Source organism: Giraffa tippelskirchi, chromosome 7 (assembly GCF_054371585.1).
Source record: "Giraffa tippelskirchi isolate mGirTip1 chromosome 7, T2T-mGirTip1v1.2.pri, whole genome shotgun sequence".
Taxonomy (NCBI): domain Eukaryota; kingdom Metazoa; phylum Chordata; class Mammalia; order Artiodactyla; family Giraffidae; genus Giraffa; species Giraffa tippelskirchi.
Window position 1 is genome coordinate 98,024,336 of NC_137281.1, and position 25,402 is coordinate 98,049,737.

The 25,402-nt window shown below is 43.9% G+C and overlaps 1 protein-coding gene across 2 annotated transcripts in view; it reads right to left on the minus strand.

Moving 5' to 3' along the window:
* LOC145512772 (uncharacterized) overlaps positions 1-25,402 on the minus strand; it is a 190,105-nt gene that overhangs the window by 139,544 nt on the left and 25,159 nt on the right. Inside the window, exon 8 of one of the 2 annotated variants that reach the window (XM_081507156.1) lies at positions 21,217-21,413. The exons of the other annotated variant lie outside the window; for it this stretch is intronic. The gene's annotated coding sequence lies outside the window, so the exon portion shown is untranslated. The remainder of the gene's footprint in view (positions 1-21,216; positions 21,414-25,402) is intronic. 2 annotated transcript variants of the gene reach the window in all.

Here is a 25,402-nt window from a genome sequence, read left to right on the forward strand (position 1 = left end):
GTTAGACTGTGTTTCCATGTGGGTGAGAAGATACCTTCACTATGACCCAAACCCTGTGTAACATCTCAACTATGTGGCCGTGACAAGACTGGCCAATTTCCCCCACCCTGTCACTTTCACAAGCACTCTCTTATGAAACCCAAGTCCACTGTGGTTTTCCTCCTCACCCTCTCCCCCTGCCTCCAGATTTTCCTCACTAATCTGTGCACTCACTCTTTTAAGAGCACAATCTTAATGCACTCAAACTGCTGCTAAGTCGCTTCAGTCGTGTCCGACTCTGTGTGACCCCATAGACAGCAGCCCACCAGGCTCCCCCGTCCCTGGGATTCTCCAGGCAAGAACACTGGAGTGGGTTGCCATTTCCTTCTCCAATGCATGAAAGTGAAAAGTGAAAGTGAAGTCGCTCGGTCGTCTCTGACTCTTAGCGACCCCATGGACTGCAGCCTACCAGGCTCCTCCGAAAACAACCACATAGTTAAAGCTTTCTCTGAAGGATAGTCCATTGCTTGGGAAGGGAACTTTCTATTAGCCCAAGAACTAGGTGGCCTCAGCTTTGGGGAAAGTGATAACATCACAATTTGATGGTGCAGCTCATGCCAAATTTCAGCAGAGAGCCCCAGAGAGCAGAGTTACTGAAGTGACTATGTCCTTGCCTTGGCATGAGTGTCTTCACACCACAGAACACTGTTTATGGAAAAGCAAATGGAAGTCACCAGACGAGTGAGCCAGAACAGCAAAGGGGCAGCTGCAGGTCTCAACTCAGCTGTGAAGGCAGTGCCCAAGGGCACTCACCTCCATGAACGTGCACCTCCAAGGGTGCTTATCTCTAAGGGCACTCACCTCCATGAACACTTACCTCCATGAACGCTCACCTCCAAGGGTGCTCACCTCCATGAACGCTCACCTCCGAGGAAGTGCAGTACAGCAAGCACTAACCTTCTACCATTTTCACGTCTAATAATCTTCCTCCCATTCTAACAGGGGGCTGAAAACAACCCTTGAGTAGTTCAGTGTCTTGCCCTGGCTTACACCTTGCGTGTCCCAGCCTCCCCTATTTGCAGATGTGGAGCCTGTGGACTGAGAGGTCTGTGGTCCCCGCCTCTCACTCCCGCCTCCTCCAGGGCACACACCCTTTGCCCTTCAGACAAGATCCTGCTCCTGGACCCTGTGTCAGGACAGCAGGGATCCCTGTGGCAAAGACTGGAGGGTCTGTAGCTGTGGAATATTTCACTCCCTGCCAAAGCCCACCTGGCTTCTCTGGTGAACAGCACTGGGGCCTGGAGGCAGGGGGATGTCTCTGTGGAGTCAGCACACCTGCCTCTGAGTGGGAGTGTCTAACGTCCACTGCTACTGCCTCACCAGGAAGGAAAACAGAGAAAGAGAAGGGAGGAACAGGAGCCCCAGGGAACCAGAAGACCACCGGCAGGGAACCCAAGAAGAAAGGGACCTGAGGACAGTTTGCAGACTTCATACTCATGCCCAGGGACAGCCTGGCCTCTATCACTGCATCTCAGCATAAATTCTGTTGTGTGCATCTGGCTCTCCTATGGCCCAGAGAAGCAACTCAAAGGCAAAGAGGGGACTTGTTTTTCTCTGGATGTCTAAAGTCAAGCATTGTGTGGTCAATGGAACATACATTGACCACCCTAGGAGCTGACGCATCACATGGACCTTCATATGACAACTAGCTCTCAGGGTCCAGCCAGCCTGCTCAGGTGCCTCTGCTATTAGATGAGAGGCAGAACTCTTCCCAACCTCTCTACCCCCACACCTGTCACAGATGGCACCTTGACTGTAAGTGAAAGGGCAGACCTGTGGTCAAGGTTTACCTGTGCAGAGGGCTCTAAGACACTATCCCAGGACCTCTTTGCCAAGGGAAGTGTGGAGGTGACAGCTGCTTTTTGCTTAACAAGGGGATCTCCTTCCATAGCTTGCATCTCCTGTTCATTAGCAACGGGGATGCTAGGAATTAAAAATGTAATGAATAGGTAGGGTACTTCAGGATGATAAAGAGTAGACAAAACTGATTAAGTCATCCTTAAAAAACTAAAAATAGTTATCATATGTCCTGCAATCCCACTCCTGGGCTTATATCCAGAGAAAACTCTAATTCAAAAAGAAACACGTACCCCAGGTCCACTGCAGAATGATTTATAATGGCCAAGACATGGACATGTCCATCGACAGATAAATGGATAAAGATGTGAGATATATATTTATTCAGCCATGAAAAAGAATGAAGTAATGCCATTTGCAGTAACATGGACGGACCTAGAGATTATCATACTAAGTGAAGTCAAAGTAAGACAAATACCATATATCACTTATATGTGGAATCTAAAATAGGATACGTATGAATTTATTTACAAAACGGAAACAGACACACAGACAAAGAAAACAAACTTATGGTTACCAAAGGGAGAAGGGGGTAAGGGAGGGATAAATAAGGAATTTAGGAGTAACATCCACGTATTACTATATATAAAATATATAAAGAGCAAGGGCCTACTGTATAGCACAGGGAACTATACTCAATATCTTGTAATAAACCTATAATGGAAATGAATCTAATGAAAAAACGGAAAAAGAGAGAAGACAGAGTTAGACCATGGCAGGGAGCAGGTTCCTACAAACAAGTAACTCCTGACTTTCAGTTAGAGAATTCTAGGCCCCCAGAAATGTGCCCCCTGGCCCAGGGCCACTCTCTGCTGAGCTCTACCCAACGGGCAGCTGTGCCAGGACACCATGACCCAGGGACGCAGGTGCAGCCATGCAGGGAGTCCGCCGGCTCTCAGCAACTCTGGGCCTGCTGCTGGCAGCTCTGTGACTGAGGCCACACACCAGCTGAGCCATCCCAGCGTCATCTGCAGAGAATGGACTGGGCTGACCCAAGCCATCATTCCAGGGCTTTCTGACACTGCAGTCCTAAGATTGTAATGCTAAAGTTGTAGCAAGTCATCAGCCATCAACTTTCTTTGGTGTTTCTACTGAAGAGGTCATTGTTTTTTGTTCTAGGGCCTCAAAGACCCAGGCCTGAGAAGAGGAGTCTCTCTCCCTCCTTCCCTCTCCCACTTCCCCATTTAAGGCAGCCCAGCAGAGGGACCAGTCCTCCCTGAAACTCTCCCTGCCCACACAGCTCTTCCCCCACTGCTTCTCCTTCAGCACTCAGCAGCCAGACCTCAGTTTACCATTCATGATCCTTTAGCACCTTGCTACTCAAACTGTGGTCCACAGACCAAGACCCTCAGCATAACCTGGCAATTTCTTAGAAATACTTTTAGAAATATTTCTGACTCACTGAATCTGAATCATCATTTCAACAAGACCCCCAGCTGACCCCTACATACAGTGAAGTCTGAAAAGCAGATTTGTCAGATTTGTTGTCAAACTGGGTATAAAAGGAATAACCTAGAGAGTGTTAACAGATGATGATGGCCAGGTCCCACCTCTGAAAGTCTGATTTCATCGATGTGGGTTTTGCTACAGGCACAGAGGGTCTGAATCTCCTTGATGATTCTAACAGGAAGCACAGCCTGAGAACACTGCTTTCCTAACCCTCTCCAGTTGGATCTTCTATCTATTCCATCAATATCCAGTTACTTAACAAAGCAATAGTAAGCTGTCTTTTAATCAGCTAAGATATAAATAGATTTTAAGTCAGTTTGCAGTACCACTAATTCTAATGGGTCCCCAGTTTATATCTTGCCTCTTCCATAGAGGTGGGAGGTCTGGGGAAGGGGTGCAGACACAAGCCCAGCCCAGGAATGCTCTCAGAGGGCAGAGCAAGAACTTTTTAATATCTGCACAGAAGAATTTCAGGGACAAATCAGGCAGATGGCTGGCCTGAAGGCTCATTATTGTACTCAGTTAAGAAGCTATGAAATAAATCAATGACAAACATCCTATGATTTCACTTCAATGTGGAATTTAAAAACAAAACAAATGAACAAACAAAGCAAAATTATAGATGCAGAGAACATATTGGTGGTTTTCAGAGCAATGGGGGTTGTGGGGTGGACAAAATGAGTAAAAAGGTTAAGAGGTACAAATTTCCAGTCATAAAATAAGTAAGTTATGGGGATGTAATTTACAGCATGGTGACTACAGTTAGTAAAACCATATTGCATTTTTGAAAGTTGCTAAGAGAGTACCTCTTAAAAGTTCTCATCAAAAGAAAAAAAAAATGTAACAAATGGTTTATAATAGATTTGGTAATTAGCCCTATTGTGGTGGTCATTTTGCAATGTTTACAAATATAAAATCACTATGTTGTACACCCAAAACTAATATAGCTATATGCCAATTACACCTCAATTTAAAAGAAAAAGCATCTGTAATTTTGCACAGGAGGAGGCAAGCTATTATGCTCCCTTTGGACCAAAGCCCAGTAGGTGATGCACGTTGAATGCACACCCTTAACACCAGGCAGCTCTAATCACATGAAAATAGTCCAACCTGGGCCCCCTCCAAGGATGACAGCACCAACTGGCAAAAGGCAGATAGCCAGCTGCCATCTCTGGAGGAAGAAGCCCAGGGAAGCTGGCCGAAGGACTCCGCTGACATCACAGAAAAGCTCAAGAAGGAAGATGGGAAGACTGAGCTCAGGGTTTTCTCAATAGGAGCCCACTGTAGGCCACAGGATTTCCCTCATTTCTTAAGGAATGGGCTGTCAGATGAGGGTCTTCCCAGATTTTTGAAATTGGTAGGCATAATCCTTTACATGGAAAACTGGTCTACACTGCAATCTGAATAGTTTGATTTATTTATGAAGAGAATTTGATAGCTTCAAAATGTATGTCCAAAGGAAATGGTAAATATAAGAACTCTATCACCAGTAACCTTTTCTAAAAGCTCAGATACTCATCAGCCAGGTGCACTTGGGGGCAAGAAGAGAGGCAAAGCAGTTGTGTGACCTCAAATGCGTTACCTCCCCAGTCTGGGCCTCAGTCTCCTCTATGTAAAATAGAGGGACTCAATTTGGATGATTTCTAACTTCCTATGTCAGCATGTTTTATCCTTCTAAAGACTGAGGCTTTCTTTTCAAAGCCTTGAAATAACTGCTACAATCCCAAAATTTGATGGCAAGCTTCCTCATGGAGTTGGATCCATAGTCCCATCAACTAGAAATGTATAGAAAATTTCAGAGAGAACATAAGAGAAGGTAATACAGGCAGGATGAGGAACTCTGTCCTGCAGGAGGTCCTTGAAGTTGTTTTCTTCCATTTCATTAAGTGGCAAAGATGAATGAACTCTTTTAGCCTACTCCCATCAAGCTGTCACCTCCAGTTCTCCACCCAAAATGGTCTTCCCAAGGTCACCAAGAAGTTAGCTTGGTTAGAACCATGGCATCTTCATCTTTCTACACCTCTCAGCAGCATACTCTGCAGATGGCCACTCGCTCATCCTTGAAATACTTTCTTCCTCTGGCTTCCAGAACACACACAGGTCTGGTTTTCTTCCTACCCCTCTCGCCATTCATACTTGGTCTCTTTTGCTTGTTTCTCCCTGTCTCCCCAACCACCTAATGTTACAGAGCCCCTGGTCTGTCAATCTCTTTTCTCTTCTTTCTCTGTCACTCCCCTAGTGATCTCACCAGTCAAGTGACTTTATCCTCACTAAAAACCCCCAACCATACATCTCCAGCCCTGACCTTTCCCTGCTACAGGGTGCCAAGTAACCCCAAAGAGCCAGAAATGCTCTAGATGGAGGGGTTTGTTCTCTTAGTACGGTAAGAGTAGAAACCATCTTGAAGCTAGTTGTTTTTTTTAAAGCTTTCTTTACAGAGAAAGATGGATACTTGCTGCTTATACAACAGGCAGCATGTTTGGCAAAAGTCACAAAAACATGAAGAATAAGGCAATGCTCTACAGAGAACTGGTTCTGTGTCAGGCATATCCATTCATGCACGTATTTAATCATTCTGGGCACACGGACAATAGCCCACAAACCTGAAGGAACCACCCCCTTGGGAAGAGGCCAGGAGACCTTGTCCTTGGGGTACTTCTGACTCATCACTACAAGGAGGAAAGACGAGGATGCCTATCAACCAATATGTCATGTTTGCCAAATGAGTGAATGAATGAAACAAAGAAGGCATAGTTCTGGGCTTGTTAATGAACCCCAAAGCCCATTAAAAGGCAATAATAAGTATTCAGCAATTATATTTTTAGGACCAACCATATGCATGAATCATGGTAGATTCTGCGTGGTATACAAAGCTAAGGTCACAGCCTTCCCCAGGCTACTTGTCATATGGGTAGAAAAGGCCTAAGTGCTCCAGGACAAGCGGGCCAGCCTGTCACACTCTGAGAAGCTAGAGCTGGCCCTTATCATGAGCCACTGTCCCCATTCTGCGAGCTCTTTCATGACCAGTGGCCCTCTGATCTCACAGGTCTATTTGCCCCCATTCTGGAAGAAATACAAGCTGGAATCAAGATTGCCAGGAGAAATATCAATAACCTCAGATACACAGATGACACCACCCTTATGGCAGAAAGTGAAGAACTAAAGAGCCTCTTGATGAAAGTGAAAGAGGAGAGTGAAAAAGTTGGCTTAAAGCTCAACGTTCAGAAAACTAAGATCATGGCATCTGGTCCCATCACTTCATGGGAAATAGATGGGGAAACAGTGGAAACAGTGTCAGACTTTATTTTCTGGGCTCCAAAATCACTGCAGATGGTGATTGCAGCCATGAAATCAAAAGACGCTTACTCCTTAGAAGGAAGGTTATGACCAACCTAGATAGCATATTTAAAAGCAGAGACATTACTTTGCCAACAAAGGTCTGTCTAGTCAAGGCTATGGTTTTTCCAGTGGTCATGTACAGATGTTGAGAGTTGGACGGTGAAGAAAGCTGAGTGCCGCAGAATTGATGCTTTTGAACTGTGGTGTTGGAGAAGACTCTTGCGAGTCCCTTGGAGACTCCTTGGACTGCAAGGAGATCCAACCAGTCCATCCTAAAGGAGATCAGTCCTGGTTGTTCATTGGAAGGACTGATGTTGAAGCTGAAACTCCAATACTTTGTCCACCTCATGTGAAGAGTTGACTCATTGGAAAAGACCCTAATGCTGGGAAGGATTGGAGGCAGGAGGAGAAGGGGATGCCAGAGGATGAGATGGTTGGATGGCACCACCGACTCGATGGACATGGGTTTGGGTAAACTCCGGGAGTTGGTGATGGACAGGGAGGCCTGGCATGTTGTGATTTATGGGGTCGCAAAGAGTCGGACACGACTGAGCGACTGAACTGAACTGAACTGTCTCTAGTTGTCTGAATATGTACGTTTTCCTCTTTCTATTTGCAGCCTTTGATAAGCGAGTATGTAAACAAGCACGGAGCAAAGAGTCTCATCTGGAAACTTTCTCAGAAGCCCCTTTTGGAAAAAAGTTTCTACCTCTGCACTGCTTTCACAGGCCAGAGGAAGACAGAGCAGAGACACAAAAGAGAGACCACGCTCCTGAGAGCGTTAACCTCGGATTTGATAACACCGCAATAAAGCACTAAAGCTATCCCCTTTGGGGAGGCTTCGGAAACATGGAGTTCCACTGGGATTTCAGTTGACAGACCTCCTGATGCCCTCTTGCCTCCCAGGCCACATGACACACAGAGATGAAGAGCACCCCACGCGTGGAGGCACACGTTCCCCGACCACCCCCACATTAGTGAAGAGCGTGGCTGTGCCATCAGCAGCAGCAGGAACTGACTGGGGTCTGTTCTCCCACCTCTGACCTGGGGGCTAAACCGGAAACCCCAGAGAGGCCCTGGCTCTCCTCACCTCCTGCTTCCTGTGTTGAGATCCCATCGGAATGAAAGACTGAAAAGGCCTTTTCATGGAGGGACTGGGAAAACTTGCCTTTATATTTTTATAATCTCTATATTTCCTCATCCTTTTACAAGCAGAACACCAAACAGGAAAAAGCCCATGGTAGTTTTATCTGCTCTCCCATTCAACAACGAGGCCACTACCTTTCCAGCTCCCTCACTCCTGTTTTGGAAATGGACACTAGAAATTTTTCCTGTTCGTGACTGAGGCTGCAATCTGTTTCCAATTACCTTGTTGGAGGTCGCATGGTTACATCCCTTTTCTAGTGCAAGGAAAACAAGCTAATGCATTCCCACTCCAGTCCAGCGTCGGTCCCTCCAAGAGCAGCTCACATACATTCCAGCCTGAAGTGGGTTCCCCCAGAGGGTGACTGAGGATAGAGTGGGACCAGAGATAGGAGGCAAACTAAAGAGGTATCCACAGGGTTAGAAGCCTTCTTGCAGGTGGGGAGCAGGCTGTCTGACACACCAGGAGAAGGGCACTCCAAGGCCAGGTCCTGGGCAGCTGAAGAACAGGGTAAGCCAGAGGGGCAAAACCTAGGAGTCATCCCGAAGTAGCAGGACTGACCGAGGGATGGGTGAAATCTTTAGCAGGATGAAAACCCACCTGGAGGCTTGCTAAAATGCAGATTTCTGGGGTCAACCCCAGAGATTCCACTGGTCTAGGGTGGGGACCAGGCAGGAACATGCATTTCTCCAGTTTTTCAGTTGCTGCTAGCAGAGATTAACATTTGAGAAACACTGATGAAGAGTGACTGTGGTCAGACTGGAAACATTGGCCGAAGGAAACTATGTGGAGAATATGTACTTACTCAAAGTCCTGAAGACAAATCCAAAATCAGAGGCTGAAGGGATGGAGAGGAACACACTCCCAGCTCAGAGGTCAGCCCTAGAGGCCCAAAGAAAGCACAGGTCCAAAGGTCTAAGGCAATCATTGGGGTGAACAAGCCTCAGAGGAGCTTCTGGAAGCCAGTGGTATGGCAGGTGGCACATAGCAGGTAAACCCTATGTGCACAGCATTCAAGGCACATCCTAGAAGATAAGGTGAGTTCTAAGCAAGTGGCCTGGCTCCTCCACATCCAGAATTTCTCCACAGTTCTTTATAAGTGTGGGTACTGTGTGTGGGGGGTGGGGGTGGGGGTGGTTAACTTCCCTCAGCAAAAATAAGCACAGGGAACCACAGGGTGTTGTAATGAAGCCATAGTTCAACTGTTCTGGTATCTGTTATTTGAGCATGGAGGATGCTAGTTTCTGTGAGAGATTCTAAAGAAGATAACATAACTCCATTGCCACCATTAGGGAGACACGACTAACACATAAAGCACTTGAGGAAAAGCTGGCTGCTTAAGCAGCCACAGTATCAGATATAATTGAAGTCACTGACCACAATCTAGAGTCCAAAGGGCAAAGGGGGTCCACTGCACCCAGGAAGAAGTTCCCAGATCAAGCAAAGGGTCAGGACTAAGCAACTGAAGTCATAATCCTGTCTGCTGGGCCCCCTTTTCCAATAGGCCTGCCTCTGTTTTATACAGTCCAGGTTACATGAAATTAGACCTCAGAGCATCAGTTCTTATCTACTTGCACCTTTGGGGACCTACATTTGGCTTCTCGTCCTAATCCTCTTGACAATTCATCATCTTCACTGTGAGGTCTTGCCATACCCGTGAACCTGACATTAGATACCACTCCAGTTTTGACTTTTGCTTTCCTTTCTCCTCATGCTCAACACAGTGATTTGCAAACTCCCTCTAGCCACTCTGCTATTGACCACCCTGGTTATAAATATGTACACTGACCCATCCCAGCCCCAGATCTTTGCATGCTTTTACATTGGCATAGGCTACAGTAGCGCTACAGGCTACAGTGCCTCTACAGAGTTTTTCCAGCTTCAGAAGAGAATTTACACTCTCATGAAACAAGAGAACAAGTGGGCTGAGTATGTAGGGACAAAGGAAAGATGGCATATAAGAAGAAATAGTCAGACAGGAGAGTCCACATTTTGAGATCAGTGACATTTTCTCCTTCAATTAGAATATTTCCTAATCTCAGCTACTCAGTTGAGAAGGGAGAGATCGATCTTTTCTAGAGTCAAATAAAGGTAATGTTTGCCTTGAAGCACCAGCCAATCCTAATCTTCTCCATCTTGCTAGAACCCACATTGAAAGGTGGAGTCAGAAGCACAACTGAGATATAAAAGGAAATCTGATAAAATTGTTCATTAATAGAAGAATTTCAGTTCTCTGGCCTGATCTGGGCCAAAGCTGGGCTGTAGGAGTCTTGTTCTTGCTGAGTTCCATCCGCAGCCTCAAAACCTTTGGGAATTTAGAACCAATGAAGTCTAAATATATCAACTGGCAGTCACTGGCCATGGTCCAATCCATGGAGGTTTAGGGATTTGTAGCCTAGAACTACACCTTGATCAGATAGGATACAGTAGTTAGACAAATACAAATAGCTGAGGATTATCTGTTTTACCCACTCTAAAACTAGGAAAGACATTCTTCCCTTCCCCAAGAACCTCTCATTGGTAAAGATTTGCAGAGAGTGTTGGTTTGGGGTCCTCCATTGTTTCCTTCACTTTTCATAATGAATCAGCTATAGCAGGGCCCCTCCTCACTCAATATCAGCAAAGCTTTTGGGAGAAAATTCATAGGTCTATGGCTCTGCATCCTTTATATGAGGATTACAGGTCCCTGGAGACCTGTAATCAGGTCTTGCTGATTTTTTCATCAGGGCTTGCTGAGGATTTGGGCTGATTCCACTGCATTCCAGCTAAGGCTTAACTGAAAATCTTATGGGAACAGAAAGCCCTCTAAACAGGAGAGAACCAACATCCTCATTCTAAAATGGAATGGCCTTTTCTGGTCAAACAGTCTCTGATATGTCTTTTGTGAATAGGACAACATGTTACGTCTCCCAGAAAATATTGATTCAAAGTATTGCTCGGGTAAAAAGAATTGTAGAGTAAAGCTGGCCTTCAGATTTCCTAATTTTTGTGTCCCGTCAACAATTTGAAGGAACCAAATACAACCTCTTCCCAAAGAGAATAGAGTCTGCCATTCTGGTAAACCAGGTATGATACAATCTCAGAAACAGGAGAAATTTGCCTTGTCTTGGGTTAAGGGCAACAGGGTCAAATATAAAGAAAAAGAAAGGAAGATGCTGCATTGTTGAGCTGAGTAGCCATCCAAATATCCCAGAGAATGAACTTTAACTTTCTCAACAAAAAGGCAACCGCAAGCATCTTGGCAGCTCATGGAGAAAGTTCCTTCATGAATGTGTGACCTTTACAGCATTTCATCTTCACATAGAATTAACACAGGGACTGAAAGATGTGTGTCTTTTCCTGTTTTGTTTTAACGGCAGACCCGGAACACAGGGTACAGTTTTGCTTCTGTCTTGAGAGCTGTCCTCACCTTGCCCTCCACGGCCTGCAGCCAGTTCAGTATTTTTGGCCAGACACAAACATTCTCCAGTCCCAAGAATGCCCAAGAACCAACAGACTTAGGTGGTTCCTAAGCTTATTTCCTGTGTTCAGATTCTGGAATACAGTCCCAGTCTGGCCTTGCTACAGACACTGGAAGGTAGAAAAGGTGAGAAATTCTCTAAAATGTTTCCAAGTTTGCTATTTACTGGATAGACAACAAACCAATAACTGTTTGGAGGAGCCAGCCTGCTGGCAGCGATTTTCCAAGAATTTCCAAGTAGCTGTGCATGCCCTAAGGGGGGGAGGTAACAGGAATGGAGTAAGAAGGGAGGAACGTTAAAAAAAAAAAAAGATTTATTGATGCCCTTGGCTATTTAAGGTTAGAGTGGAAGGCACAGCTAAAATGTAGCTTGCTACTGCAGAAGGGAAATTAGCCAAGAGTGGTACCCTTGGAGTTGCAAATGATGCTAATTGCACAGATGAAAAAGAAAACTTTACTTTCCTGGAGATACACAACTGACCTGATACACAATCCCTGTGAAAAACTAACATCCTTCTCTTACTTGAAGAAAATACAAGGGTCTCCACCTGGCAAGGTAACATGGTGTCCTTCAGGATCTAGGCACATCTCTTTAGTTCTGGCTACCAGAAAGTCCATTGAAACTGGCCAGGAAACTTCTAGGCCTGCAAGGAGAGGAAAGAGACCATACTCCAAAGGGGCCACAGGTCCCAAACAACATGCAACAAGGGGAGTGGAATATACGTGTGAATAAGAGAGAGAGATCATTGCTATGAAAGCACTCTCTCTCATGAGCACCCACGCAGATGCTATTAACATTCTGCTAGGATGGCTCTTGGAAACTAGAAAAAAGCAATGGTTCACATGTGTGCATGCTAAGTTGCTTCAGTCATGTCTGACTCTTTGCAACCCTATGGACTCTAGCCCACCAGGCTCCTCTGTTCATGGGATTCCCCAGGCAAGAATATTGGAGTGGGTTGCCATGCCCTCCTCCAGGGGATCGTCCCAACTCAGGGATCAAATCCCCATCTCTTATGTCTCCTGCATTGGCACGCAGGGTCTTTACCGCTAGCACCACCTGGGAAGCATGGTTCACAGTAAGTAAAACTAGAAAGCCACACCACCAGGATATACTATGGAAGAAGAAATCAAAAGCTCAAAGGGGTAGACATGAGGTGGGACAAACAATGGAAGCTGGAAACTACCAGCAGATTATGTGCTGCAGGAGGCAGGCTGGGACCACACTGCATCCACCAGTGATGAGGGATGTGCTGGGAGGAGCAGCAGTAGCAATAAGAAGCTCAGTGGTGCTGTTGTCTAGGCTGGGCCATAGCAGTGCTATTACAGGGCTGGGCTCCCAGAGAGCAATGCTGATAAAAGGAAATAATAAACACAATCGAGGCTAAAATGAATGCAATAATTGTCTGAGCAGCAAAACTGGAGTGGCAGCCAGGGACATCAGACATGCAGGGAGCAATGGAATGGTTAATAGAACATAGCATCCCTAAGAGCAAGAAAGATGGGCTGTCAACAAGAGTGTTTCTCAATCTGGATAGTCCAAGCCTGAATGATCAGGAGGCTAAGGGCAATCACCCAATAAAAAGTTGTGATCCCTTGCCCAGTTTCCAGAACTAAACCAGTTATCAGATCTCTCACCTTCTGACTGAAGGAGAGGCCAAAGTGCTCAGAAGGAGCAAGCCTGTGGTGACTCAGCAGGTGTGTAAGATAGTGATGGCTTTAGTCTTCTCCAAAGGGTCCACGCCTATTTATTCCAGTAATCATAAACTGAGGAAAAGGGAATGTACCAGCACTTTGAGGACTGGTGGATACAGAGCCATTCACCTCTGGTGCCCCACATTTAGCTGCACAGAGGTTCCTGATGTCCAGCTGATGGAGGAGAAAAAATGTCAAATGTTGTTAACAAATGCATCAGCTTGATGTACAGATGCAAACCAGAAATGGACTTCAGTGTTCTCAGTCCTACTCAAGAGTGACCCTGAGAGAGAGCAGAGAGGGGGTTTTCTGCCAGTGAGCTTCCGGTGATGCACTGAGTCACTCACTTTGTGAAATACATACAGACTTATGGTCAGTGGTCAATAACTCAGCTGGTTGGTTAGTGGCCTGAAAGGAGAGAGATTAAAAGATGAGGGACAAGAGGTCTGGGAGAGAGGAGTATGGAACTGGACGTTAAATGTGGACATCTCTGGACCCCATGTTAATGTCCACCAAAGAGCACTCATCATGAAGAGGCACTTTACAGTCAAGTAGATGGAATAACTTGGCCAGTTGATGTTGAGAGCCTCTCTCATTTGCCGCACGAGTACTGGTCCTACAGACATTTGAACAAAGAGGTCATGATGGCAAGGATGGAGAATAAGCCGGAATCCTGTTTATGAAAATGTTGACCTATCTCCTGGTGCTGCTAAGTGACCAGATTGGCAGGAACAAAGATTACTGCCAAGCCCCTGGTACAGAACCATTCTTCAAGAAGATCAACCAGCTACTCTGTGGTGCACTAATTACCTTGAACCACTTTCTCTATGGAAGGGCCAACAATCCACCTTGAATGAAATCAACACATACTCATTTTATGGATTTGCCTTTCTTGCTCACAGAGTCTTGTCTGGCATCACTGTGTAAGGGTTTACCACATGTTTAGTTCACAAACCCAGAATCCCACATAGTATCTCATCATACCAAAGAACCTAAAACAAGGGAGAAATAGTATTAAACACAGGACCATGGGCTCCACTATATTGTCTCATACTGTACCACATGGAATCTCTTGACTTTACAGGGTGAAAGAATAGTCATTTGAAGGTGCTACTGAAGGCAAAAGGAGAAGAGGGTGGCAGAGGATGAGATGGTTAGATAGCATCACAAGCTCAATGGGCATGAATTTAAGCAAATAGGGAAGAACAGGGAAGCCTGGCATGCTACAGTCCATAGAGTTGCAAAGAATTGGACATGACTTAGCAACTGAACAACATATCACTAAAGCACATTAGAGGTAATACTTAAGGATAGGGTGTTATCGTGTAGAACGCAGTGAACTCCCTTATCAATGTGAATTGTACAGAACTGTGTCCTTTCTATATAAAAGACATGATTGGGATAGCAGTAGGGGTAATCCCACTTACCATCCCATCCAATGAGTTACCGAGGGAATTTCTTTCTTTCAACTCCAAAACTCTGGGCTCTATAGAGCTAGAGATTCTGGTTCCAAAACAGAAATACTTCCACCATGGTCACTGCAAGAATCCATTAAACTTTAAGCTACAGTCACACTTTGGACCTCCTGTGACAAGAGTTCAACAAGCAGAGAAAGGCATCATCATCACCCTTGCAGGAGCAATTGACTCTGGTCATCAGAAGAAGGTTGAGCTGTTGTCACACACTGGGAAAGAGAGGAATACGTATGGCACCAAGAAAGACCGATGTGGCATCTCTTGCTAACCTCCTAACCAACTGTAATGATAAATAAGTAAGAGCGGTAGTCATGCTTGAGAAAAGAGCACAAAGATGAGTATCTGGGTTGCCCACAGGTTATGTGCCCTGAGCCATAAGGAGGAAGAGAATCAACAGTGGGTTGTACAGAAAGGATTCGATGAACCTCAGGTGTTGCTGAGAACAGCTCTATGGATAAGAGCTGTAGTTTGACCCATTAAAATTTCTCTTGTACATTTCCCAGGAAAAGAAGCTAACCAGAATCCTAAAGTCTCTATTCCCAGATAGGGTGAATTTTTTTTAGAAGAAACCAGATGTTTCTTGTGCAGGAAGTGCAAGGGGTAACTTTGGTAGATGCTGTGTTGCACCACCAGATTCTCCCCTTCAGTTCTGAGGACTCATTCCCCAGCGGCCAAGACTGTTAGCTACTCTCAGCTTGCAGTTGAGTCCTTCTCTAGGAATTGCCCTTGGCTAAAGGGAGAGACCTCACCTAAGAACAACCCCACCCACAAGAGTCAACCTGTAGCCAATGAGTGGTCAACATAATGGCACAAAGGCTTGGCCCACTCGCCTCAATTTGAGACAATTCTAAAGGGATCCCCAAGTTCCAGAGCTCCCCAGGATCAGCTGAGGTCATTATCATAGTACACTACAGGTCCACGGCTTCCTCTGCCCTTCCTCTTCCTTCTGCTCGCCCTCTCACAAATGTTAAGGGCACTCAACTAAACTTTCTGCACACAAACCTCTAAGTCCTTGAAGCAACATGTGAAACACAATATACATTAAAATCCTAAATGTTTTAGGATGTTAGGATTTCTCATTTTCACATACTTTGATGCAGTAGTCTCAAGTCTAAAATAGTCTAAGGAAATAACAAGAGATGAAATCAGAATTTGCTGTTGTGACAGTATAATTTTAAAAACTAAGAGAGCAATACAAATAATAACAATATGGAACTCTCTGCAGTCATTACAATTCATAGTTTTGAAAAATATATTGTGACATAGGAAAGTGTTCACATTTAGTAAAAATAGAAGAATACAGAATGATAAAAATATACATGGTTCGCAAACATATTACTTACAGAACTGTCAAGCACAAAAGAAATTAGATGATCAATTGGTATGTGTATGAGGAAAAGCCAGGAAAACAGTCAAATTTTGATTTATTGAGTAAAAATTCTATCTCATGGTCATACTGATTTTTAGATAAAAGATAGTGAGTTCCCAGCACTGGATATTTCAAGAATAATGTAAATGACCACTTAGCAAGCTTGATGTAGAGTGGAATTTAGTATTAGTTTAAGTTTTAAGGTACTGTGTGGCCCTCTGGAATTCCATTCCACAGTGGTTAAGTATCAGAGCTGTGTGGTTTGGGTCTGCTTGCCTTTGCTTTCCCCTGGTTTGCTTTGCTTTGCTTGGTTTTTCTGAGTTAACAACTTAACTCTTGAAGACTTCTGATTTCTTTGGCTGTCTCTGACAACTCAGTGAGAAGGAATTCACTTAATAATACCCACCTCAAAACCCTACAATCTTTTATCACAAGTATTAGATGAAAAGAATTCCAATAAAAGAAACTCACTTCAGAGGATACCACCAAGAATCTCTATGCAATAGGAAGGAGTAACCTAGCCCTAATACTGAGGAAGGGGTGTGCTCTTTAAATATAAGGCTTTACCTGTGGATAAACTAATTGTGATGCCAAGTTATGTTTCGTGGTTAAGTAATCCCCGGTGCATTTTCTCTCACTTTCAGCAGAGCCCAACCGCACCAAAGAAGTTCAGAGAATCTGACCCCCTTCCACCACCAAGCCCCATTTTCCAGGTCTAAATAAAGATCAAACGTTCTCATTTTCCCAGATTTTGACCCCCACTCCCCAAACAGTTCAAACACCTAGAATGAATAATTTGAAGGTTTTAAAGAGTGAATGGCAACACACTGTCCCTACCACTACCCCACACTCCCGAGACTACAGCCTGTCTGTGGAAGGAGACACCTGAACTCCTAGGAGAGATGAGCCCCGTCTTTGTCTTCTTTGTGCCCAGCCTTCAGTGAGGGGGGGTCTGCCCCTGCCCTGCCCTTTCCAACCAAGGGTGCTCTAGCCTGGTCACAGGTGAGGGGTTCCTCAAAGCAGATGGGGCCTCAGATTTTTTGTTCTAAGTGTTAGTTGCTCAGTTGTGTCCGACTCTTTGCAACCCCAAGGACTGTAGCCTGTCAGTCTCCTCTGTTCATGGAACTCTCCAAGCAAGAATACTGGAGTGGGTTACCATTCCCTTCTCCAGGGGATCTTCCTGACCCAGGGATCAAACCCAGGTCTCCTGCATTGCAGGTGGATTCTTTACCGTCTGAGCCACCGGGGAAGCCCATAATGGATTTAGTTCGTCTCTATTCTGCCTGTAGAACTGGAGATAGCTCTTTGATGTAGACCACTGAATAAAAAGCCCATGTGGAACTAGAACACTGTGTTTATTCAACAAATATTTCAAAAGTATTCACTCTGTGTCAGGCACTATATTAGGTCTACAGACCCCACCTGCATGGAGATCCTATTCCAGCAGCTCGGAGATTTATTAGAAGACTGTTTCACAACACCTGGTAGGCCAGACAACACTGTCAGACACAACAGTGCTCTGAGCTCATCCATCCCTTAGTCGTTCCCAGAAGTGCTGAGAAAGGGAAGTACTAGCCAGAAACATCCCGAGAGAAGGATTACCTGGAACAACTCAAAAAAATCTCTGGAGCTGCACCTGCCTCCCTCCCCTCCTCTGCCAAGCAGGAAGATGAGACTGGAGAGAGCAGATGCTAGGAACTCCAAGGAAGTGCTGCTATTTCAGCTTGAGCAACAGCCCCAGGTGCGACCGCAGCTCTGGGCAAAACTGCAAAGCAGGCAAAGTTGGTCTTGCAACCGTCCCAATTCTTCTTGCCTCATTATTAACCTCCCAGACACTACTTGCACTTACGCTGCTTGAAATCTGCCCCCAATCCTCCAATAAGCCTAGACATGCCATTAGACTACTGTCTGATTAAAAATGCAAATAAGGTTTAACCTCATCAGGGGTGCCTCCACAGCGCTGGCCAAGACTCGACCGAGACAGGCTGAAATGGTGCAATGGAAAAAGCATGGGTCTGGGGCCAGAGAGACTTGGTTTCTCCACCCTCGTTCCACCACTTACTATTTTGTGACTGCAGGCAAGTTACTTAACCTCTTTCAAGTCTCAGTGTTCTTGGCCATAAAATGTAGATAGTAATGTCTGTCCAAGTACATTTGGGGAAAGATTAAAATACAAATGAGCTCCTCATTTCTTATCTTGTCCTTTCTCATCTTGTAAAGGGAACCTATAAACTCAACAAAAATAAACTAGGCAGTGGCTGAGACCCTGTGCTGAACAGGGACCCTCGCCTGCAGTTTGCCATTGTTGGTTACCTTGGCCAGAAGGTAAGAGAGGGGTCCTGGGGCAAAGTGCAGTGGCCCAAGGGATCACATTAACAGGAGCCAGGCCTCTGGGCAAAACGGCTGAAAGAAGTCATTAGTATTATAATCCCCTTAAGAAAGGGCAAGAAAAGCAAAGTGCATTCTTAATGGCTTCAAAAACTTCTGGGTTCTAAATAATGTGTCCTGGAAATAATGACTAAAAGAAAGACTGGACTTGGGTTTATTTCTGCAGGTGACATCATCAGGATTTGCAGCCTCTTTCCTGGCAATAGCACAGGCCTGGCCTCCATTGCTGCTTCCGACATGAAGTCAAAGCCTTGACCCACATCCAGCCTGGACGCCCACTGCTCCCCATCAGGCAGCTCCTGCTCAGTTCCATCTCGGCCAGCTCCTCCCTCACCACCAGCCAGCTCCTGCTTCCCAGCCTCCATGTCATTCATCCTGTTCTTCTCTCCACCTAGACAGCTGTCCTTTCCTATCTGCCCTTCACCTTCCCGCCACACCCACATTCCAGCTCACACGGACCCTCCTCCAGTGATAGAAGGCAGAGTCCAGGATCCAGGTCTGAGGACCAGGGCCTCATCTAGACCCTACAGACCTGGGACTCACTCTGGAATGTGGTTCTCAACCAGGTGTCCTTAAAATTCAATTAAGGAGCTTTTAAAAATATACAGACACCCAGAGTCCACCCCAAACCTACCCACCCAGAAGACCTTGTGAGGAGTGTAGCTGGGCACCTGTATTTTTTAAAAGTTTCCACCCTGGAGTCTCCCGTGCAGCCCTAGATCAAAACCACTGCTCTTGGATAAAGACTTTTCTAAATAAAAGAAATTGGATACCATGGTATTACTTCAAAGACTCTACAAATAGAGCTGATGGAAAATAACACAAAAAGCAGTGGTTGGACAACCTGAACATTTACAAATCAAAGGGCCCAGGTAATAAGTAGTTTGGGATGTTCAAAGACCTGGGTAACAAACCAGTGAAAGGTTTCATTATTTCTTAGAATTTATAGAGGGATGGAAGGAGTCAAAACTGAAAGATCTGAACATTTATCCTGAAATTAAGCAGCACTTGTAGGTCTGTAATTAACGAAGTAAGGGTAGTGATGGTTTAAAATATGATTTGTAGATATATCCAGGGCAGTGGAATTCTCAAGAAATAACCAAAAAAACTTGCTTAAGGACAAAGAATGCAAACAACATGATATCTTGTTTTTTTTGTTTTAGAAAGGGTAACCATATGATAGGAGAAAAGAAACACAGCAGATGTTGCATTTTTGGACTCAAGCTGCTGTATTTCATACAGCAACTCATGAAATTTTAATTGCTAACATGGTTCAGTTGGCAGGGAAAGCAAGTCACATGGATTGAATATGAACAAAAGATTATGAAGGAAAGGTGAATTTGTCAGACAAGTCTTCAGTAAGAGGTGCTCAGCAGGGTATCCCAAGGTCAGTGCTTGCTCCCTTTAGGTTTCCTTGTGCATTTTAATTAGCAATGTGGGAGATACAACAAGAGACCCCTGAAAGTGATCTGAAGAAGACTTGCAAAGGGGGTGCTGCCAAACACTAGGAAGAAGTCCAAATTGAGATGAATAAGCCCACAAGGTTTAACCTATGGACAAAACAACTGAGGGCTGAGATTATTTATAAAGAGGCAAACAAGCTCATTGGAGAGACACTAGTCAGAGATCCTTATACTACACAAACAAAAGGACCCAATCATAAAAAGGTTTCAACTAATGGAGTTAGAGCGGACACCACCATGGTGAGGAGGTCAGGCTGTACTGGACCCGGTAAGCCTGCCCCGCCCACCTCATCCTACTCAGCCTTCCTATCAATATCAGCCAGAACATGGGCAGAGGCAAAGCCTGTCAGTATATTGATGACCAGAATATTGATGGTTTCTGTCTAGAAAAATAAAATGTTTAAAGAAATGTCTATTAGTCATTATTAGGCACTAGCACACAGACCCTTTCACTGTGGCCCAGCCAACAAGTAAGACTCTCCATAACATAGATATTTATGATTTCCACCATTTCCCATGTCCCTCTGGCTCACTACTCAGCCAGGGAAGGCAAAGATCCCCTTCTCCTGGGAGTTCCCCTACTCCTTGGGAATGTTTCTTGTAGAATTCTGTGGTTCTGACTTTTAGTGAGTCAATCTCAGGCTCAGAGGGTCCAGTATCAGGCAGAAGGGATTGAAAAGGTGAAATAAAGTAGTCAGGCATTTAAAAGGACACGGAGAGAAATGCAGGATCCCTTGAGAAGGGCAGACACAGAGCAGTTAAGAGCACAGATGCAGGAGCTGCAGTGTCTGGGTGTAAGTCCTGAATTTAAACAGCTCTCACTGCCCTAGTTTCTTCATAAATAAAATGGGTGCTAGTGAGCATTCAGAGGGAAGCAATCAGAAATGCTTGATGACTGCTAGAAAAACAAATGGAGCAGAGATAAAGATTCCAAGAAGCCTCAAAAGGCATTCTCAACATCCCTAGATGGAGAGGTTTCATACACTTAATTGTCTTGTTTACTTCTCCAGGGACTATTTCTCATTTCTCCTGTCTTATGTAGACTAACATACCTCTGACATTGTTCCTGCAGCTCTTTATCCCAAGGAAAATGGAGAATAACAGACAAGCAAAGTATGCAGTGAAGTCGGATGGCTGCCAGCAGTGGGCCTTTTGGGGCAAACAGTAAGGAAGGGGTTATGGGTGGGGATGAAGGAAAAATACTCATGAATAAGATTCCAAAAGGGCCAGTCAATATTTCTGAAATTAACAGATGCTTCTTGCTGACTTTAGACACATCTTTTTTGTTTTGGGCCTTCTAGACAAACTGAGAAGCTGTTGAGATGTTGAAAAATCAAATCTGAACTCAGGGTGCCTGAGAATAAGCGAAACACAGATGAGCAAGTGCAGCGTGGATCCCTCTTCCCATCACATCTCACCATCAATCAAACACCCTCTGCCGTGACAACTGTCGCTGTCACTGTTGCCAAAATACAGAGTCGATGTGACTCAACACCACTTCTGCCACAAAGGAAAGAGGACTGGATGAGGGCCTTGCTTACTCAGTGGGGTGGGGTCCACATGCAAGGGCTTCTTAGCACACAGACTCCAGCGGGAGAAGAGGAAAGGCAGGGAACGCTTCAGTGATGATATAAACTGCTGTACTGCAGCTACTGGCCCCAAAGGCAGCTTTGGATGCCATCCTCAGATCTCTTGAGATTTTCCAATATCTAGAACATAGGAGGTTCTCAAATCACATCTACAGAATGAAAGAAAAAAGTGAAAGAATGCATGAAAGGTGGTGGCTGGGTCACCGTAACCCCCTCCCGGAGAAGACAGGGACAAAGCCCTTTGCTAAGCAAGGCACAGAATGATGAGAGGCATTCTGTTTGGTAAAAAGAGAACTGGACTTGGCATTGAACCTCCAGACCAGATTTCCCAGGGGTCTGGTTAAAAATGTAGATCCTAGAGTTCCCCCCCCCACCCAGGAACTGGGATTCTGGCGCTGGGTCCAGGAGTTTGCCATTTTAATAAGTTCTGTAGGTGATTTCAATTCAGGTAGCCTGTGGTTCATACTTTAAGGAAAAATCCCTCTAGGTCCCACTCAACCTGAGCCTTCAGAGATGATCAGAGTGCTGGCCACCTTTTTACCCTGGGGGAATCCTACAGTCTCTCCAAAATTAGTAAATGTCACAACCTCCAAGACCTAAACGCAGAAAGAAATGTACTACAGGGGGCAGCATGGAAACCCACTCACCAGCAAACAAGCCTCAGATCAGCTAGGAGAGGAGTTTCTGGTTCAGCTAAGAGATAAGAACAGAAAGTGAAAATTGCTCAGTCATGTCCGACTCTTTGCGACCACATGGACTATACAGTCCATGGGATTCTCCAGGCCAGAATACTGGAGTGGGTAGCCTTTCCCTTCTCCAGGGGATCTTCCCAACCCAGGGATCAAACCCAGGTCTCCCACGTTGCAGGTAGATTCTTTACCAACTGAGCTATGAGGGAAACCCATAAGAACAGAAGAATAACATTATCTGAACCACAGCCCCTGCTCCACTAAAATTCTTGTCACATGAAGTAAGAGCCTTCTGCATAAAAGCCTGTGTCCCTTGAAGAGAAAGGTCCTGGAAGATGTAGAGGTTTTTATGGCTCAGTTTTATTAAGAGGACAGAGTCAATCTCCCTACTATAAAGTATAGGTAAATTGAGAGCTGAGTATCCCTGAAAACATAAAAATTAAATTTTACGTTATTGCTGGCTAAGTTCTAACGGTGGAGTTTTAGGAAGAACAATTTGACAGAGAAAGAGAAGGGGCTTTGAAATTGAGGGATGTTCCATCGAAAAGCCAACTAATTTTGGGAAGGGTGTGTCCTTGAAGGATCAAATCTGAGACACATACCCAGAGTGGAGTTTTAGGAAGAACAATTTGACAGAGAAAGAGAAGGGGCTTTGAAATTGAGGGATGTTCCATAGAAAAGCCAACTAATTTTGGGAAGGGTGTGTCCTTGAAGGATCAAATCTGAGACACATATCCAGAGTGGAGTTTTCGGAAGAACAATTTGACAGAGAAAGAGAAGGGGCTTTGAAATTGAGGGATGTTCCATCGAAAAGCCAACTAATTTTGGGAAGGGTGTGTCCTTGAAGGATCAAATCTGAGACACATACCCAGAGTTCAGGCAGCAACCCCTCCCTGGATCAGGAATTCAATGTCTCAATATGTGCTTGTGAGAGAAACCAAATAGGACTAAGGGGAAACTGGTGAGTTGAGCTCCCAGCCTTTTTCCATGGAAGTGAAATGCAATCTGCTTGTTGGATCCAAGTGAAGGGACCAGAAAGACAATGCCCAGCCCTCATCTGGAAACTGCTGGAATGTAACCTCTCAGCATGGGCTCTCCTCTCTGCAGCTACCTGATGCTCTACCTGCCTCCAAACCAAGAATCTTTTCCAGTTTGTTCTACTAGCATTTGTTGAGTGCCTAGTGCATACTCTAGGAAGGGCAGGAAACAATCCATTTGCCTAGCGTGTGTATAGCTGTCCCTCCAGGGCAGTCTCCAGTCTCATACTGGAGACAGGAAGACACCTTTGAAGTCCCCTGTGGAATTTTAAAGAACAATAAAGGAACAGAAATTCAAAGTACAGGAGCTGGAAGCACTAGCTACTCACCAATGGGTTGTATCCCAAAAGTTTCTTTTTAAATTCATTGTTTAGGTCCAAACATATTTGTTCAAAGGACAGGGGCCCAGTCTGAACTAATGAATTCATAATGCAGCTAAAACCACGCTGTGCAATAAAAAAGGGGAAATACTTCTGTTCCATTATTATAATTAATTGCAAAATAATTTAAAATAAATACTAATTTTAAAAACTAAAAATCATTTAAACAAATATAGTTAAGAGTTTTCTTTAGTGAGGACAGCCCCAGGAAATAAAGTTTAATTTGAATTTTATGAAGAGGAGGAGGTATGAAAGTATGAGGAAATCCGGACTCAGGGGACGTTAGATTCTTATCTCACATTTTTTTTTTTAATGACATTTTCTGTTTATAAAAATAGTACATGTTTGTCATGGAAATTTTGAAAAATACATTAAAATTAAAAGCAAAAAATATAATTATGCATGGCCAACAGGATATAACTATTATTGACATCCTAATGTATTTCAGTACAGGTGTTTTGTTCCAAACATATAGGCATGTATTTTTAATTGCAAAATAGAAACATTTTTGTCATTTGCTTTTTCACTTTACTATAAAATCATCCATCTTATTACAATACCATCAACACTGTATGTTAGCTTTCTTCTTAATCCTTGCCAAAGTGATAAACCAAAACTCAAGTCTAATCTTGATTTCTATTTATTCTATCACTAGTGAGATTGGTCTTTGGTTTTTCCTTTGATTACACAGTCATTTGTATTATTTTATATATAAATTATCTTTCGTGTCTTGTGTCTGCTTCTCTGCTGGATTACACATAGTTTTCTTTGAATTGAAAAGAGTATGAATATATATTAATATCTCCTTGGTCATATATACATTAGAAATATTTTCATTTAATTTTTACTTAATTCATAGCATCATTTAACACACAGAATCTTTTATTTGTATATAGTCAAATCTAAAACATGTCTTCCTCTTCAGATGGCATATTACTGAATTTTTATCTTTTGAAAAGATGATGCATTTACATGATTACAAGACCAAATCTGTAGAGACAGATATACACAGAAAGGTCTTGTCTCTGTCCCCACCTTCCTCACCCAATCATAATGTCTTGTCCTAGTGCTTTTTCTTGCAAACTTTAAAACAATTATTTATTGATCCTTCTGAATTTGTACAGAGTATTGCATTTTGAAAGGGTTATTTTTTCCCACTAAATTTTCTAATTGGCAATGGTTGATAGAAAAGAAAAACTGTTGACTTCTGAGCATTTATTTTGAATACATTCATTTTGTTGAACTAATATTTTTCCAGTTGATTGTCTTGGATTTTTAGATTGACGCATCATCTTTCCTACTTATACTGATAATTTAATCCTCTACTTCCAAGTAGTATATTCTTATTCTATTTTATTCTATCTAGGTAAGCCATCATTTTTCTTTGTGATATAACTGTACTACTTAGGCTTTTTCAGCTAAAGATTCATATGAATCTTTTCCAGCTCTTAAAGTGAATGAGCAATGCAACTTCTGTGGTTGCTGTCATCATTTATATTAACTAGGATGGGCTAAGTTTTATGGCTTTAGAAAACAACCATAAAATCTTAAAAGCGTGGAACAATGAAGACTTAATTTCTCAATTAGGCTCTAAGTTTGTTGTCTCAAAGGCCCATTTCACAATCCAGTGTTGCTCAGGTTAGGGGCAGGAAAGCTGGAAATTTATGCATGGGTTCTCACAGCCTCTGTCTGCAAGGGACACACATCATTCCCCATCACATTTTACTGGTCAAATCAAGTCATACAACCATGCCTGCCTTCAAAAGGACAAAGAAATTCTATCCGACTTTTGCCTAAAAGGAAAATGACTTGGAAGTATCGGTGGACAGCACTAACAAACTACCATATCAGTCTAAACACACTGTACACACACCAACAGTATGTGTGAATAGATTTTTAACTGTTGATGATAGCTTTTCAAATGTATCTTGTGTTTTTGGAGGGTACAGAAGTGATTCAAGTTAACTGTATTAACTAGATGATTTTCAAATAGATTCTCTAAATCCAATAATGCTCACCTTCCAATAAGATT